Source organism: Cynocephalus volans, chromosome 6, assembly GCF_027409185.1.
Source record: "Cynocephalus volans isolate mCynVol1 chromosome 6, mCynVol1.pri, whole genome shotgun sequence".
NCBI classification, from domain to species: domain Eukaryota; kingdom Metazoa; phylum Chordata; class Mammalia; order Dermoptera; family Cynocephalidae; genus Cynocephalus; species Cynocephalus volans.
In genome coordinates, this window is record NC_084465.1 from 155327012 (window position 1) to 155341011 (window position 14000).

The 14000-nt window shown below is 39.3% G+C and overlaps 1 long non-coding RNA gene across 1 annotated transcript; it reads left to right on the plus strand.

Annotated features, from left to right (window-relative positions):
* Positions 1 to 4683: 4683 nt before the first annotated feature.
* Positions 4684 to 13194, plus strand: LOC134380771 (uncharacterized). Its single transcript, XR_010023908.1, has 3 exons — positions 4684 to 4912; positions 7922 to 8170; positions 13059 to 13194. It is a non-coding gene; the product is annotated as an uncharacterized LOC134380771 (long non-coding RNA).
* Positions 13195 to 14000: the final 806 nt, after the last annotated feature.

Below are 14000 nucleotides of genomic sequence, written 5' to 3' on the forward strand. Positions count from 1 at the left end.
TATTTTATCTTGGTTCCCTTGTGACAGTGGTAATGAAACCACATTTTTAAAATGTTTAAGAATAAATTGCAAGCAATGAGGAATGCATTTTCTAAATGTTAACAAACCAAAGAAAGAGTTGGATAATTTTTAGATGCGCAAGTATCTTAGTACATTTCAGGGGGAGGGAAAATTACTTTCCTTGTGAAGGAGAAGATTGTGTCATCGTACTTTGTAGCTGTTTTGATTTTCTGTAAACAAGATTATTTTGTATTTATGGCACAAATTTCTTAGCTTGGGGCGGTAGTAATTGTATCTTATGCTGTATGTTTCTCCTATTTTCCTCCTATATTACTGTTGAGTGGCAAACACGTAGAGGGGTACTTCAAAAAGATCGTGGAAAAATAGAATTAAGATGTAATAGAAATCTTTCCATGACTTTTCAACATACCCTCATATAAGAGAACATGTTGGATTACAAATAGGGAAAAGTATCAGGTGGGTTAGAAACCAAGTGTAATATTCAGTGAATTCAAAGGACACAGGCAGGTTAGGGACGGAAACCCTCAGTGGAACTCGGTAGTTCTGCTGTTGCTGAGATTGAAATTATGCTACTGGGGCACATTTCTGATGTGGTCACAGACATAAGAAAGTTTTGTCCTTCTGCAGTGTCGTCCTACTTACCATGTCTGATTTCTAAAACATCCTCCTGACCTGTGCATATTCTTTGGTTTTACTCATTTATCATGATCTATTGTTGCCAAGGAAGCAGGATAAGTTTTCCTTCTCATCAATGCTTCCCACTCCCAAACCATTATTTGGGAGACAATAAAACCAATTACTTATCTTCAAATATGTTTAAAATAATCAGTAATTTTTAGACAGCAAATTAGACATGGCATTTTTTTCAAAGTAAGAATTTATGATTGAACTGTAGAACTTTTAATTTCATTTATAAAATCTATTATTCCAGTTTCTTTTTAAAGAAGACTGTAGACTTAAACTTTCTGAAAATCAGCAACTCTTGGAAAGAAGTTATTTGTTTCTTTCATCCAGTCATTCCCTGGCAGCGTGGCTTGAAGCAGGGGGAAATTGCTTTCATCCCTTTTATAAAATCTGATTGATTTGCTGGGGCTGCCTAAAGCCTCATCTCCACCTAAAGGGGAAGAATACAGGGATTGATCAGTCATGTTGCCAGGAGGACAGATAAAAGGAGTGCTGGCACACTGTAAAGCACCATTGAACACTGAGTCTTTACAGCCAGCATCTGAACACATGTCTAAAATCTATTCATTCTATGACCATCATGGCTCTTAGATTTAGACTTAGTGGGGCGGGGGGGGGGGGAGAAGACATGAGTTCAAATCTTAATTTTTTTAAATACTATCTCTGGAAAATGTAAAAGCTATCTAAACTCTTTAAGGTGGAGTTCGATTTCTTCGTGTATAAAATGAAAATAAAGATCACAGCTAATAGAGAGGTCTTAAGGATTAAATAACGGAGTACAACATTTGGCTAAGTGTAACAGCAGCAACAGCAACTAACATGTGCCAGAAATCAAAGTGTTTTCCTTGCGTCTAGCCATGTGTTATATATACTCAAAACATATTCGTTGTTTTACAATATTTTTCTAACAAACAAGAGACAAAATAAGTTTAGAGGAGCTTCTTGAAAAATAAAAATATAGGAGCCCTTTTATTTCATTATGTGCAGTAGAGTCTTTATATTCAAAAGAAGATTCATTAAGAGCTTTTAAAGCAAGGTAATAAGTGTAATCATGTACTTTTTAGGCAGTTTACAAGGAATTTCAGTAAAAATTATTTGGTAGATTCACGTGTAGATAAACCCCCTCTGCTCTAAACATGCACCCCTGATGGATAAAGTACGTAATAGAAAAGCAAAGATAAATAGCCAAGATTATAAACAAAATGCCCAATACCACCAACAAGACTGGGGGAGAGATAGCAGTGAGTGAGGTTGAAGTCATAGGACTGATGCCGGCCAGCTGGTGTCATTAGATCAATTCATATAGAGTACAAGGGGGATGTGTCTTATAAAAGGCAGGTGTCAGTGCTTGCAGCCAGGACCAGGGTGGAACCTTCTACCTTCAAATGAGGCTGAAGGGACCAGCCGTCTGAGGCTACAGCTTGTGTGGAACAACGGAACATGAGTAGGAGGAACCGAACCAAGCCAAGCCAAAGCTGGTTCGTGATGTGCCCAACACCAGCAAGGGTAGCTGGTTCTGGACTGTGAGCCTGGAAGCCTGGGGAGCAACTAACCCCCCAAAAGAAAAAACAGCATGCGCATGCGCACACACATGCACATACACGCACAGGTTGAAAATCCCTCTACTCAAATGAGCCTGCAAACTAAATCTACAACATTTATACAGAAATATAATGCTAGTAAAGGAAAAATAGTGAAATTAAAACCGGACAATTAGCTTAAGACTTGTAAGTTGAATTTATGGGATAGTTTGACAAGGTTTTTAACATCAGAATGTACGTAAACCTCAAGGACATAAGTGAAAGAGAGCAACAGCCATTAAAATAAGAAAATATGAACAGGATCTGAAACAAGAACGGCCTAACAGAAAGAGTGCCAGGTAGAAAGTGTGTGTATTTTTAAATGTGTGGAATTTGTAATAAAAATAAGTTCAATACTCAGCACAATAAAAAAGATAATGTGCAAAATGGTAGTGAGAAATTCATAAAGAATTAAACAGAAAAAGATTAAAATTTAAAAGATGAATTAAAAGATACAGGAAATGGTTTGAGAAATTTCAATATATAAGTAAGAAGAGTTATAGAAAAATAAATTGGAAGGAGTGAAGTGACATTGAAAAAGATAATTGCGAATTTTTCAGAATTGAAGAAAATATGCCTTTAAATCTAAACTGTAAATATATTTACTAAAATTAAACTTTAAGTTATAATGAAAACCCTTTGCAAATTAGAAATAGAGTGGCATTTTATTAACCCAGTAAATGAACTTAAAATAATAAAAATTAAAAAATATGTAGAGTAAACATTATGTTTAATGATGACATATTAAAAACTTTTTATGTAAAATCTGAAATGAAACAAGGGTGACTCCTATCCCTACTTCTATTCAAAATTGCACACAGGGTTTCACTGCATATAAACGGAATTCAAAGAAACTATAAGAAAACTCATTAGAATTATGAAGGGATTTCATGAGATTATTGAACACACAACTAGTAACCCAAAATCATCTGAAATTCTACACGCCATTAGACTTAATTCTTTATCTTCTTGTGGGAGACTTTGGTAATGTCTGTTTTATGATCATTTGAGACTATACAGAGCAAGGTGTTTTTATTTGTTTGTAATACTCTAATACTAACCACAATGGCCTGCAAACCCTGGAGTCTGATGTGTACTAATTTTCCCTTCCTAAAGGAAGAGGGTCACTAATGCATGTTAGTAGGCTTCACCAACGGTGGTTACTCTCTTCGAATTGTTTTAAATATGTTTTAAATATAAAAGTATACCTAAAATTTATATTTAATTTAAAAAACTAATATATTTTATTGAATATAACATTATTTAATGTATATAATTATAATTGTATAATACGTAATATACACTTAAAATTTTGTATTTAATTTTGAAAAGCTCTAGGTATGTTTAAAATTTAGAATATTCTTGTCCTGTTGCTAGTCTTAGTATGATGTTAGCTGTGAGGTTTTCTTTGATGGTATTGATCTGTTTTAGGAATTTCCCTTCCATTTTCAGATGAGGGTTTGGGTCATGAAAGTGTTTTGAATTTTGTCCAAACCTTTTCTGCATCTATTGAAGTAATCATGTTTTTGTCTTTGAATCTCTTAATACCGTGGTGTTACATTCATTAATTTTTAGAAGCTAAATCATGTTTACATTTCATGGTAGAGGAATCCAAACCGTGGAATCGTTACTTACTGGAGAATGTCTTGACCTTCTCTTTCAAAAACAAGAGTTTTCATTTTTTTGGGGGGGGGGATGTAAGTTTTGCATGTTTGCTTGAGTTTTCTCTTTAAAGATTTTCTTATTAACTTTCGCCTTCAACGTTCCTATTGCGATGTGACTAATTTTGGATCTCTTTGCTTTTATCCCTTGCTGAGCTTCTTGTTTGTGTAGACTTCTTTTTCTAATCAAATTTGAAATTTTTGGCCACTAATTTTAAGTGTTCTTTCTGCTCACTATTTCTTTCCTCTCCCCTTTTCTGGAACTACATTAGTGTGTAATGGTCCAATTGATGATTTCCCCCCAATTTCTGAGTTTACGTTTATCTATTTATTTTTTGCAGCAGCGGCAGCTTTGGGGCTTATGTTTTGGGGCATGCGCAGTTCCTTCTATACTCCCCAGTGAACTAAATTACTCTTCCTCTCCTATGCTGTAGCAGTCCCCTTCTCTAAGGAAGACAGGGACAGCGGCAGCGGCGGCAGGACCCTTCCCAGACGCCACCTCACTGCCGCATAGAGGCCGCCCCGCCCCTCACGCTCGGTGCTACCACACACGCCTGCCGCAGCCATCCGCCACCTGCCCCGGGTTACCGCGGGCGCCAGGCAGGAGCCGGAGGAAGCCGGAGCGGCGGGCGGTGCCGAGAGGGCGGCCGGCGGAGCCCGCTGTGTGCCGGGGTCTCCGACAGCTGCCGGCACCGCCTCCACGGAGCTTCTGCGTCCACCCGGGCAGCCGCCGCCCCTGGAACCGCGTGCTCGGCTTCCCGGCGGCGCTGGCCGGGGCTGCTTCCGCGGCGACGGGGCTCTTCGTCCTGGTCAGCGGCGGCACGAGTGGGTCCCACCGCAGTCCGCGAGCGCCAGAGCCGCCGCAGCTCGTCAGCCTCCTCTGCGAGGGCCCCCGTCCCAGTTCTGCTCCTGCCCCCTCTTCGTTTCCCGCTGCACCCGCAGAAGCGCATCCGCTGGCAGGTCCAGGTGAGGCCGCCCCGTCAGCCGGCGCCCAGGGCTGCAGTGTTCCCTGAGTCCCTCTCCCAAGGTGCAGAACGTCTCCTCCAAGCCACGATTCCACTGATAGTTCTAATTCCTTTTGCTGCCTGCATAGTGTCCAGTAATTTATCCAAGCCCTTCAGATGGCCCGCACACGCGCACACACACACAAGTAGATCTAAGTGTGTGCACGTTATACACGCCATGCAGGACTAGAGAGTCTGCCTGACCTTCACGTTTTCCAAGAAACGCAGATTTTACTTGAAATGGTCCTATTTAAAAAAATGCCAAGCAGAAAAGAGCTGCAGGGTAGATTCAGCTTTTCAGCCACCCATTTGTGATTTGAGCAATCATCTGTTTTGCTTTTTTTTTCTCCCCCAGCATTAGTAAATTTAATATTCATATAATAAATTTTTTCTCTGGAGTTTAAAAATCCCTTATTTAGCACAGAAACACGAACACTGCATGATCTCACTTCTACTTCGGATCCAAAAAAGTCAAAACTCATGGAAGTGAGTCACGGGTGGGGGTGGAGAGATGTTGGTCAAAGAGTACAAAGTTTCAGTGAGGATGTGTAACTTCTGGAGATCTATTTGAGCACTGACCTTTGTCAACAATTATCATACTTGTCTAAATCTCCCCAGTCCTCCTCCTTTTTTTAAAGTTAGACCTATCAGAGCTCCCTCTGTCTCTTCCCATCTGTCTCCCCCAACCCCTTTCTGTGATCAAACTGTTTCCACCTGCTTGAATTACTGACTTCATGTGACTTTCCCTAAATGCCATTATATACTCTTCCTTCTCATACTCTGCAGTATTACCTATTTTGATGTTAATACTAACCACATTTTATTCTGTTGAATAGAGGGCAGGGAAGCTGCTAAACATTCTACAATGCACAGAACAGCAGCCCCCAGCAAAAGTTATCTGGCCCAAAATATCAGTAGTGCCAAGGTGAGGAAATTCTGCTGTGAACAAATCAAATAATTCTAAGCTTTGGGTCTTTGTAAAGCCATGAAAATGTTTGAACTAGAGATTTCTGAGTACACCAAGAAGAAAAATAATTAAGAATAAAACTTGATTTTCCAAATTGAAATACACACATATACACACCCTATCTCTAACAAACTTTTAGACCCACATTACTCTCAACTTTTAATTCTTTCATTCAGGGTTTTTTTTTTTTTTTTGGTGATTTTCTTTGGTAGATCTTATATTTCCCCTAAAACTGAATAACTGCAGAAACCATCCTTCCATTATTCGCTCCTTGAGAAGGACGACCTCTCTGGGGTCCTCGTGGTTGTTAATGCCAGGTTGTATTTCCTCATAATGAGTTTTTAACATGGAAAAGAATACTGGAATTTTAAAAGTTGAAGGAACCTGGAAGATTCATCAGATTTTATTTACATTTGTACCTGGGCGGGTCACCCCATCAGGTTGGGTATCAAGGCAGAACTTGAGCCCGGATATTTTGATGCCCCTGTTGCTAGGGAGACGAGAAGGGAAGGGTGAGCTAAGGCCATGTAGGAGAGCTCCCACCTTTGTGCAGGTTTGAAGCTTGTTTTCATGGGTGTGGTTCCTTTATCGTCTATTTCCGGTCATTAATTCTAGTAATTAACTATTTTAATGCTGTGTGTGGTTTTGGGGAGGATTGAGGGATTGTTAATCATTTGCAAATCAGAGTTGTAGTGAATTAATAGCTCATTCATTTTGCTTTTTAATGCAAATTTGCAATCAGATCTTCTGATTCAAGATCTTTTATTATGAAAGTTGTGAGAAATGAGGTTAACTCTAAAGTGATGTCCAAAGAATTTTCTAAGGTGATGGAAATTTTCTTTATATGTGCTGTCCATTGAGTATGTCGGTATGTCAGCCACTGGTCACATGTGACCATTGAACTCTAGAACTTAATTTTGAATTTAAGTTTTCATTCATTATAGCCACACACTGGCCAGTAGCTCTAGAAACTTAAGGGCACACATTTTTCTGTTGTAACGCTCTATGGAGAATAAATTTTCCATTGTTAACTAAATCACCTGAGATTTTAAAAATACTATTCTCTAAAATACCTTATCTATTATAGAAACAAAAATCCTGATGGAATTTGAGTTGGATGAATGAGTTTGGGAAACAGCAGGAGAGGAATCCGTGGTCTTGGACTTCAAATATTTCTGGAGCACACAGTGCTTTGTGTGGTGTATTTTAGGAGAGAGAGTGCAGAGTTGGTGCTTCTCTGCTTCCTCCTCTGTGTGCTGTAGAGGTCTGAGGTGGCGTGGGGGAGGTTCATCATGGGGACTCAGCAGAAGTAAAGAAGCTTTGGCTAATAGTTTCCATCATGAAACAGGTGGTCTGTTTAGACCCAGTCCCAGTGGTTGTCCTGACGCTGTGTGCGGGACACATTGTGTGCAGGACACGTGGCAGTTATCCCAGGGTGAAGGTGTGTCCTAACACAGCCCCAGACACTGTGTGCCTCAGCAGGGAGGGAGGGAGTGGACAGGTGGGTGAGGGACAGTACTTGGCTTTTATCTTTTTACAGATCCTTCTGTATAGTTACCTGTTTGGTACATTTGGTCTGTTTTGGAGAAATTGTTTTGGTTGCCCTGAGGGTGGGCGGCTTCTCCCTGTCTCCCTCCTTCCCACCTTTTCGCTTTCCTCTTCTCTTTTTCCCTCTTTCCCTCTCTTCCTTCAAAATACCATCCCAGGGGTCAGCCAGCTTTGTGTATTTTCAGCAGGGTGATCTTTGAGCTTGACAAGAATCAAAAATTAATTTATAATTCTAGATGGGATCAGAAGTTTACTTACAGGAGATGACTGAAATCTGACTCCCCGTGGAAATTTCTTACAGGAGCATGTGCTGCACATTTTATTAAGGTGCTTTTTGACTGTGCTGGGCGTTTCTCACATCTGTAGCTTTTTAGCTTCTGTACAATCATGTCTGCCTGTTGAGCATGCTGCTGCAGTTTGACCCCACACCTGATGGAGTTTTCTTCTCATTTGCAGAGGTTGCACAGAGCATGGAGGATCGCCATCAAGAAGTGATCAGCTTCCACAGAGAGAACGGTTTCCGTGGCTTGGTGGCATATGACTCCAATTAGGCACTGTGCAACATTCCTGCTATTTCAGTGCCCATGCCCCCGAAAACTGAACCGGAACGGGAAAAGTCCCTCAACAAGCCAGTATCTGATGCATGCAATTGCCAGGCAACCGGACCTGAATCCAAATGTTTTTCTATTTTTGCTGCTCTGTTAGGTAGGTGGAGCAGTGTGAAAACTTAATTTTGTTTTATAAGGGAGTTATTATACCATGATCATATTGGTTTTTAAAATATTTCATCCGTGCTTGCGTGTTTTCCATGCACATCTTAAATTTAAGAGAACCAAGGAATGGGCTCTTCCTTAGTGCTCTTTATGTGCTGCTTTCGTTCTTAAGTGTAGGTTTATTTGGTGTTCTATCTGGACTGAAAAACTAATTTTATGAATAAATTCACTTAATATTTTGGAAAAATAACATTTCTGAATCAAACATGTTAGCACATGCTCACTATGAAAATTAGACATTTAAACCTTTGGCATGAGTTGTGTTAGAAAGAAATAGAAGCAAACGTGCTGTGGTGTTAGCACTGTTACATTTTCCCCTCATTTTCAGGATACTACTTTAAAAGACAACGAAAATAATCTAACTTACCTTGTTTCCTACACCTACATTTTAAGTAAATGGTATAAATGTCTTTAAAAATTCTGTTGGAGGAATTCCTTTTGCAAAATACCCAGAAAGGACAAAATCATGTCTTAATTAAGATTGTGTATATTAATTTCTCTTACTTAAAGATAATTTTCCAAGCGGTAATTATCTGCCTGTCACTTTCTGTCTGCGTTGTGTCGTTATTTTCTTTCTCTTCTCTTCTGTCCATTACTGTTTCTTGTGCTCTGAGCTGTGCCTGTCTCTAGCTACTTTAATATCCAGCCCCAATTTGCTGAGAGTTTTTAAGAATTGTGTCCAAATATAAGTAAATGTTATATAGTGAGGCACTCCTGTGATTACAGTTCAGGATTCTGATGGGACTTGGGGCTGTTCTGGGCACACAGGCCTATTTCTGAAAGCTGTGTGGTCTCCAGTGAAGTTATTGTGATTGCTCTGTTTGTATTTTGTAGAGGTGAGCAGCTTGATCTGGTCCTGTTTGATTTGAATTATATTGTGGGTTATTTTATAAAATTCTCAGTTATCAGAAAGATTTTTATAAACATTCCAAAACAATTTTACATGATTAGAAATTATGGTGAGTGGGTCACAAGTTTTATATATTATTTTTGGTAGTGATTCAAGTTTTATTATATAAAAGTTAACAAAATCCTGATTTTACAAGTTGTCTTTGTTTGCTTGGATCTAATCTTGAATATGGTTTCTTAGGCAACTCTTGTGATTTGGGGGATTTCAAGGACTAAAACTGATCAAAACATATTTTCAATACTAAACTATAAAATGCTATTCCCTCTGAAGTTTAAAGTGAGAATGTGAGGGTCATGTTGTATGGAAAGTTCCATATTTGCTTAAACGCTATGCAGATTAACTTCAGCATATTAGTTGACTTTCAGTGAATGCGAAAATTACATGCTCTTAGAGTACGGATGCCTTAGCTAATTCGCAGTATGGAAGAATATTTACCTTATTTAAGAAACTTGAATATAATTCATGAGAGAGAATGTCAGCTCAGTTTTCTAGCTAATAATTTTGTGAAACTTTGAAATAAATGAAAAACAAAATCAGTGTTTCATTAAATTAATTTAGGGCTTAGAATCTCTTCAGAATTTTAGGGAAGTTATAGATGAGCTCTTAATTGGGTGAGCTTTTTTATTTTAGATTTTCTAAATGTTTCCATGTCCTCAAATAGAAAGCGTATTTTTCTTTTGCCTTCTGTTATAGAAAGTATAGCTATGTAAGTTATTTTGTTTTAGCACAGTTACATGGACTATTCATTTAAGTCTTTGACCCAAGTTTTCACAGAGACTAATACTGATGTTTGAGTTGACTTGATATTTTTCAAATTGAAGATTCAAAAAAAATCTCAGACCCTTCATACTTCACAGTAAAATTGTGTTCAAATAACACAGAGCTGAGCACAGCAACTGTGGATAGCTGTGGCTTAGCTTTGCTGGTCTGGACACACTGATAGTTCAGTACCTCTTGTGTTATGAGTTTGTGTGTTTGAAATATTATCATGTAACAATGTTGCAGATGATCTAGTAACTAATGAATGAATCTGCTGTCTTAATGCAGAGGCGATTAAATCATGTTATACAGTCACAGTTATTTAGGAGATTACTTTTAAGCTGTGTTGAGATAACTAGCATACTGAAGATGTTAGTGTATCAGGCATTCAAGTACAACCATGAAAGTAGAGTATTCCCCCTGAAATGTAGTTTCTCAATCGAATACGGCTCTTGTTTGTAGACTGACAGCGCACTGGCAGTAGGATGTACAGCTTAATGGTGCTCATGAGTATTGTTGTAGGGTGTGATTTGTCACATTCGTGGGTGGTGATGGAGATTATGGGAGGAGGGTGTTGATTCACGTTATTGACCCACAGCCATTTTAGGAAAAAATGATATTTTGAGCCACAGCTGTTGCATGAGCAAATGAAAACTTGATTCTACTTGGCATTTGGCATCCTGGCATTATCCGACTGAGCTTTTACAAACTGGTATTTATTTTTGATACTGTGCTGGGAAGTTGCTCAGGTTTTATGCAGTCCTTAGTTTGAATGCTCTTGGAAGTATACTGGAAATTCACATACTTAAGGCCCCTGCAAGGAGTCTCTGCCTACTGTATGTAGTTTAAGTTAAAAGGTGGAATATTCTCAGTTTCTGTTTGGAAGTTTTATGTGCTGTATCAACAAGCAGAGGTGATCTATGCAATGAGATGAACACATGCGATGATTTTAAAAGTTTCCATGTGTCACTTATGATGAATCCTTTTACGTTATCCATGTTTATATTCTCGATAATCACATTTTCCTTGATGAAGATCTGGCTTCCTTTCTGTGCAGTTTACTTGGTCCAGAACATACACTAGCCTCAATCAAGGTACAGATTTCACCTCATTTCTAGTATTCATAATAATCAAGTACTGATTTTGCTATTACCTTAATAATATAAATTAAGTCCTTTATTACAGAAGAAAACATGTTACAAAGTTAGCAGTGTACTGTTGTTCCTTAATTTCAGTGTCTGCACTGCCTTAAGAAACAAACAACCCACCCATCCACCTTTTTTTGTTCCCAGCACCTATATGTTAGTAAGTTTATAAATGTCCTTGAAAATTTCCTTTGAGGAATTCTTCATGCTGTATACCTAGATAGGAGGAAACCTTTAAGCTCAGTTGTTTTATATTTTCTTAAAAATATTAGTTTCTTAAATAGGCATTATAATCATTTGTCGCTTAGATCAACATATTTTAGCATAGTGTAATAAATTTCACAACTTTGTTACTGGTTTTCTGCAATTATAAAGTCGTCTAATTTAGGGTTTAAAGCTTTTTGGATGATGGGGGAGACCCAAACTCATTAGAGAAATGGTCTATGTGTCGTGTTGTATTAACACTTAATCTGTTTTCTTGTCTTTCTCCCTTTGAGTCCCTTCCTGTGTGCGGTAGTAGTGAACATCAGAGAAGAGGCACTTAACTCTCATTTTCTACGTGGGAAGGTTTGTGTGTTTTTGTGAGCATAGCAGTAATGAGTGGGATTGGTGTGTGCCGCTAGGACATTTGGATTTGTTAGTGACTCCTGTGACTGTAATTATCATTTGGTAGGTACATGTGCCTCTCCTGACTTGGGGAATTGGGAATATGGGGACTTAGACTTTGTATCTGCTTCCAGCTCTGGGACTGGCTTCCTCACAGTGAAGGGAGGAGGTTCAAGGGAGTGGTTTCTGCAGGCACACTGTCCTGTACAATTCTGAATTCTGTCAGATGCCCTCCCTCCATAAACTGTGTCAGTTAGTTTCAACTTGAAGTTTTTCTTCCTACATTTTAATTTACACTTAACTGCGGTGATTGCTAGAAGTTCAAGTGGAATTCTTTTCCCACTTGTCATTTTGTTGCTTGCTGTTAAAAGCTTTTCTTTTTCATCTCTTACTGCTGTGTTGTCAAATGTCTTCCTTTTTACTTGTGTAGTTCTTGGTATGGGCTGTTTTTAATGCCTGTTCATAAGTTAGTTTTTCTCCTTTTCTTAGAAATTACTTGTTTTCATTTTTTCTTGTCTTTGAAGGGGAAAAGCTTCATATTTGCTATTTCCCTCCTGTATGATTTCATGAACAGACTGGTCTATATTCTTGATCCTAAGCTCCCTGTGATATCTGATTGCAGTGCAGACTGGGAAAGTGCCATCTGTAATCAGCCGGACTTCAAATTACTGCACCTGTGCTTATTAGATGTGTTCAGCATTATGCTTTTAAAAATCGGGACACATGGCCCATCCCGTGGCCCATTTGGGAGAGTGTGGTGCTGATAACACCAAAGCCATAGGTTCGGATTCCTATATAGGGATGCCTGGTTCACTCACTTGGGAGAGCCTGGTGCTGACAAGACCAAGTCAAGGGTTTAGATCCCCTTATCAGTCATCTTAAAAAAAAAATCGGGACACAAAGGAAGGTTTGTTTTTTTAGAGGATTTATTATGTATATGATTCAGAATCCTCGGTATGTTTGCAACACTGGATTTTTATTTTTATTTACTTATTTCGTGAATAAGTAGCATTCTTAGACTCATCTTTTAAGCATGTGTCTTTACCCACTTCCCTACATGCCTTACATCCATTCACTGTGAGTTTTTGATTCTCCAGTATCATCCATCCAAGGATATCAGTTAAAAACCACAAAGTCATCCCTCACTGTCCACAGCTCTGGTAATTCCAAAAGAACGGCATGTCTGCTTTGGGGGCTCTGTGGGCTAAGAAGCACAAGAAGAACCTGGAATGATTAGGGAGGACAGATGAGGTGATTAAATCATTGGCTAAAACAGTGACAGGCCGTTTCATGTCATGTGTACCATTCTAGGATGGACTGGGTGGGGGAGGAATTGTCTAGGATGCGGCCAGCTCTGTAAAGAAAGAAAGAAAATAGTTATGTGTTACCCTGTCTTCCAGGGGCCTGGCTGTTGAGGTCCCTCTCTGCAGTCCTGGAGGTCCCAGAGGCTGGGCTGGAGCATAGGCCTGCTCAGCCCAGGTCTTGCTGGACAGAGAGCCTGGAAGCAGCGGGAGGCTGAGCAGCTGGGCCAGGGGAGCCCAGACCTGAGGCTGCATTTCCCTTACATTGCTTCAGGTAAGTTCTTCTGTTTCTTTGGTTGTAGAAACTTAGGAGAATATTTCAGTTATCTATAAAAGTTGAGATATATACCTAGCATGCTGTATTTCCAAACAATGGGGAACCCTCACTTATTTTGACTTTTTTTCATGGAAGTATTTCTCAAAACAGTTGTACATCTAATTACCAAGATAAGTTGAAGATCTTTTCAATGTGTTTTTTGACTCTGTAATAATCATGATGATCCATTATTGCACTTTCAATAATGAATAGTTTTGGCCTCTTGAAGATGCCCCCACTCCCTGTTCTTCCATGGGCTGCTGTGCTCCTTTGGTTTGCTTTAGTGTTGGCAGAGTGTTCTAGAAGAGAAAGGGAAGGCCACAGGCAGCCTGGAATTCAAAAGGCTGAGCTGGGAGAGCACAGGCCTTGGAGTACATGAGCCTGACCTCTGCTAATAGCGCCTTAGGTTCCTCCTGTCCCCAGGGCTGGTCCGGCCACTGTGCTTGGGTATCAGGACAAGCAAACTCAGGATAGGGGGTGTGAGACTGTGGCGGTCAGCCCTGCTGCAGGGCCTCCTGACCACAGGTGTGTGCTAAATGAGAGCTTTTCTGTAAAGTGCGTTTGGGGTTTTTTATTTTTCTATGACTTTGTGCCCTAATCAATTAAGGGAATTTTTTATTTTGGGTAGGCAGTTTGTTTTACTTTTCAAAAAATGTTTTATAGGTGTTTTCTGGCTTTATTTTTTTTTAAATATGAATTCTTGAAGCATCTCGTTTTCTTATATT